The sequence below is a fragment of the Schistocerca nitens genome, chromosome 7, assembly GCF_023898315.1.
Source record: "Schistocerca nitens isolate TAMUIC-IGC-003100 chromosome 7, iqSchNite1.1, whole genome shotgun sequence".
Taxonomy (NCBI): Eukaryota; Metazoa; Arthropoda; class Insecta; order Orthoptera; family Acrididae; genus Schistocerca; species Schistocerca nitens.
Genome location: NC_064620.1, coordinates 308,809,474 through 308,814,473, shown reverse-complemented (window position 1 = coordinate 308,814,473; position 5,000 = coordinate 308,809,474). Strand labels below are relative to the sequence as shown.

General features: G+C 54.8%; 1 non-coding gene across 1 annotated transcript in view; it reads right to left on the bottom strand.

The window, feature by feature from the left end:
* LOC126197331 (small subunit ribosomal RNA) overlaps positions 1-1,536 on the bottom strand; it is a 1,910-nt gene extending 374 nt beyond the window's left edge. Inside the window, exon 1 of the ribosomal RNA XR_007539699.1 lies at positions 1-1,536. This exon is cut by the window's left edge and continues 374 nt beyond it. This is a non-coding gene — a ribosomal RNA (small subunit ribosomal RNA).
* Between the last annotated feature and the right edge of the window lie 3,464 nt (positions 1,537-5,000).

Sequence of the window (5,000 nt, the reverse complement as noted above, 5' to 3'; positions counted from 1 at the left end):
CTGTTATTGCTCAATCTCGTGCGGCTAGAAGCCGCCTGTCCCTCTAAGAAGAAAAGTAATCGCTGACAGCACGAAGGATGTCACGCGACTAGTTAGCAGGCTAGAGTCTCGTTCGTTATCGGAATTAACCAGACAAATCGCTCCACCAACTAAGAACGGCCATGCACCACCACCCACCGAATCAAGAAAGGAGCTATCAATCTGTCAATCCTTCCGGTGTCCGGGCCTGGTGAGGTTTCCCGTGTTGAGTCAAATTAAGCCGCAGGCTCCACTCCTGGTGGTGCCCTTCCGTCAATTCCTTTAAGTTTCAGCTTTGCAACCATACTTCCCCCGGAACCCAAAAGCTTTGGTTTCCCGGAGGCTGCCCGCCGAGTCATCGGAGGAACTGCGGCGGATCGCTGGCTGGCATCGTTTATGGTTAGAACTAGGGCGGTATCTGATCGCCTTCGAACCTCTAACTTTCGTTCTTGATTAATGAAAACATACTTGGCAAATGCTTTCGCTTCTGTTCGTCTTGCGACGATCCAAGAATTTCACCTCTAACGTCGCAATACGAATGCCCCCGCCTGTCCCTATTAATCATTACCTCGGGTTCCGAAAACCAACAAAATAGAACCGAGGTCCTATTCCATTATTCCATGCACACAGTATTCAGGCGGGCTTGCCTGCTTTAAGCACTCTAATTTGTTCAAAGTAAACGTGCCGGCCCACCGAGACACTCAATAAAGAGCACCCTGGTAGGATTTCAACGGGGTCCGCCTCGGGACGCACGAGCACGCACGAGGCGGTCGCACGCCTTCGGCTCGCCCCACCGGCAGGACGTCCCACGATACATGCCAGTTAAACACCGACGGGCGGTGAACCAACAGCGTGGGACACAAATCCAACTACGAGCTTTTTAACCGCAACAACTTTAATATACGCTATTGGAGCTGGAATTACCGCGGCTGCTGGCACCAGACTTGCCCTCCAATAGATACTCGTTAAAGGATTTAAAGTGTACTCATTCCGATTACGGGGCCTCGGATGAGTCCCGTATCGTTATTTTTCGTCACTACCTCCCCGTGCCGGGAGTGGGTAATTTGCGCGCCTGCTGCCTTCCTTGGATGTGGTAGCCGTTTCTCAGGCTCCCTCTCCGGAATCGAACCCTGATTCCCCGTTACCCGTTACAACCATGGTAGGCGCAGAACCTACCATCGACAGTTGATAAGGCAGACATTTGAAAGATGCGTCGCCGGTACGAAGACCGTGCGATCAGCCCAAAGTTATTCAGAGTCACCAAGGCAAACGGACCGGACGAGCCGACCGATTGGTTTTGATCTAATAAAAGCGTCCCTTCCATCTCTGGTCGGGACTCTGTTTGCATGTATTAGCTCTAGAATTACCACAGTTATCCAAGTAACGTGGGTACGATCTAAGGAACCATAACTGATTTAATGAGCCATTCGCGGTTTCACCTTAATGCGGCTTGTACTGAGACATGCATGGCTTAATCTTTGAGACAAGCATATGACTACTGGCAGGATCAACCAGGGAGCTGCGTCAACTAGAGCTGAGCAGCCGGCCGCCCGGGAGTGTGTCCCGGGGGCCCGCGCGAACACGCAAGCGTCCGCTCAATTATTCTGCAAACAGGAGGAGGCTGGGCTCCCCTGCACGATACACCTCGAAACCCTCTCAGGTCCCGGCGGCGCGCAGCGCCGTCCTAAGTACTTGGTCGGGTTCGAGAGAGGCGCAATCGCCCGGAGATAGGCGAGTAGACGCTTTCAGTGCGACCACCCGTGCTCCCAACTGAGCTTGCCGCTGCCGACAGAGGCCCGGGAGCGTGCTGTCGTGGTGTTGCCGGCGGGAGACAACACGCGGCCACAAACAGTGACCGGGCAGCTCCAACGCCAGCGCCACAGAGGGGCAGAGCCCCACTTGGGTGCCAAAGCGAACTCTCCCAGCACAGCGCACGCGCCAACACATCCGCACAGCTGCGATACAAACCACCTGCGAGAACCGCGGGGGCGACCGAGCAGCAGACGGCGTCGCGGCGCCGAGTGCCGGGCGGCGGCGCATCCTCAACGCACACAGTCCTCAATCGGACCAGCACACTGCAGATGTCCACCGCGCTTCGCACCGGGCCCGGGAGGACCCACTTTGGCCGCACGGCGCCGCGCGCTGGGTGCGCCGGCACGCAGATGCGCCGCCTGCCGCCTCCGTCAGCCGGCGCGCCTGCCACTGGGCGCCCCCACCAGCCGGCTGCCGCGCGTGCGCCCACGCAGCGCGCGGCCAGCACGCCGGGCGCCCCCCCCTCACCGGCCGGGGACGGTCCCACCCAGCCACCGCCGCGTATCGCTTCATACCCACATGCCCACTCACGTTCGTGGGTATGACGGGTGTCGCTGAAGCAACCGGTTAATACCTGTACCGATCGTCGATATCAACGATTCACCTCCAGCGCGAACAACCGCGCAACAACGGATTTCCAGTTCATTTGCGTAACTTGGGCAGCAAACGTAGACATCCATCTACATTTGCGACTTCTACGAGTCTTGCATGCCTGGATGTTGTGTGTCACGACGCACTCCATCAGCATACATACACGCTGCGACGTGTGCACGAAAGAACACGTGGAAGGTGGCCAGCGTACGTATGCGAATGCCATTGCACAGCTGCGAAGCGCATTCAACACGCGAACTCCTGACCGACGAGCTAGAGGTGACAGGAGGGGAGGGGGGGGGGGGGGGGCGGGGGCGATATACGTCCTATTGCAGTACACAATACAGTGGATAGCGGGACCATGTGGAAAGTAAGCAACACTCGCAAGATGTGAGGGTACGCACCGTAAAATGAATCAATACGCAGAACACCACAGTGTGCGCGAAGTGAACTATGTTGAGATGGTTGCAATTAGGCAACGCTACACGAATTCCTAGATTCATATAACTAACAATTACAGGGCAGGTTAAGGCGCAACGTGGGTTAGGTTAGGGCGCAACGTGGGTTAGGTTAGGGCGCAACGTGGGTTAGGTTTGGGCGCAACGTGGGTTAGGTTAGGGCGCAACGTGGGTTAGGTTAGGGCGCAACGTGGGTTAGGTTAGGGCCCAACGTAGGTTAGGTTAGGGCGCAACGTAGGTTAGGTTAGGGCGCAACGTAGGTTAGGTTAGGGCGCAACGTAGGTTAGGTTAGGGCGCAACGTAGGTTAGGTTAGGGCGCAACGTAGGTTAGGTTAGGGCGCAACGTAGGTTAGGTTAGGGCGCAACGTGGGTTAGGTTAGGGCGCAACGTGGGTTAGGTTAAGGCGCAACGTGGGTTAGGTTAAGGCGCAACGTGGGTTAGGTTAGGGCGCAACTTGGGTTAGGTTAAGGCGCAACTTGGGTTAGGTTAAGGCGCAACTTGGGTTAGGTTAAGGCGCAACTTGGGTTAGGTTAAGGCGCAACTTGGGTTAGGTTAAGGCGCAACTTGGGTTAGGTTAAGGCGCAACTTGGGTTAGGTTAAGGCGCAACTTGGGTTAGGTTAAGGCGCAACTTGGGTTAGGTTAAGGCGCAACTTGGGTTAGGTTAAGGCAGAAGTTGGGTTAGGTTAAGGCAGAAGTTGGGTTAGGTTAAGGCAGAAGTTGGGTTAGGTTAAGGCAGAAGTTGGGTTAGGTTAAGGCGCAACTTGGGTTAGGTTAAGGCGCAACTTGGGTTAGGTTAAGGCGCAACTTGGGTTAGGTTAAGGCGCAACTTGGGTTAGGTTAAGGCGCAACTTGGGTTAGGTTAAGGCGCAACTTGGGTTAGGTTAAGGCGCAACTTGGGTTAGGTTAAGGCGCAACTTGGGTTAGGTTAAGGCAGAAGTTGGGTTAGGTTAAGGCAGAAGTTGGGTTAGGTTAAGGCAGAAGTTGGGTTAGGTTAAGGCAGAAGTTGGGTTAGGTTAAGGCAGAAGTTGGGTTAGGTTAAGGCAGAAGTTGGGTTAGGTTAAGGCAGAAGTTGGGTTAGGTTAAGGCAGAAGTTGGGTTAGGTTAAGGCAGAAGTTGGGTTAAGGGATGGTGTGTGTGGGGGGGGGTGGGGTGGCGAGGTTCGTTGATAGTGATGGTAGTAAGTGGACGCCTGAGGCACTATCAGATATGTCACGTCAGTTGCACTTGTGGCTCATGGCAGGTGGCGCGCCCGTTCTGTGTTTGTGGCAAAGGAGTGGCACACCTGTGTCTTTCATTCCTGCCATTGTTTATGTGCTGTGAGATGCGGCAGTGTGGTGCTGTTGGGTGCACCCCTGTGTAGGACATGTGTGGGTGTTGGTGGCGTATCTGAGCAATGGTGGTTGTAGGAAGAGTGGGATATTCAGTTTTCTGGTTCGACGTCCCGGTCTGGTTATCATAGTGTGGATGGTGTACTGTGGCCGAGAGGATGCACTGGATGTTGTTCCATGCTGGTACTTAGATGTTGTGTCCTGCGTCTGTTACAGGCATAGACTAGTGGGTGATGGAGTGTGTGGGTGACGTGTGGTTGACATTGTGTGCACAGACGTTCAGCATGTATAGGGACAGTTGTATGTGTTATCTATATTCCGATGACTGCGCGTATTACTAAGCACCGCCGCGTATAAGCTTAATGTATGTATAGTCAATGCCTGTTCTATCTCTGTACAGTAGTAGCGGTGCGACTGCACTAGCTAGCTACACCTCGCGGCATCGTCCCCCGGTGTATGGCATATGATTATAAACATTCTGTCTATTAGTCAAAACCGGTGGTGTGACTACGTCACATGTTTGAGGTGGGGGGACGCAACACCGTGCCGGTGGGTCAGGGCTGCGAAACACTTTCCCCACACTGGGGGCTCGGACCCTCATTACTCGTCCCAGTAATATATTGCGGAGCGCACATAGCCATTGCCCAGAGTCTTTGCGACTGCGAGTGCAACGCCCACGGGGACCGACGTGGATGGGGCGGCCCATAGCTGATCGCTCAGCATCGGAATCCGTACAGTGAGCGACGCGGTCGCGCACAGACTTAGAGCACGTTTAGGGACAGCGGGAATGTC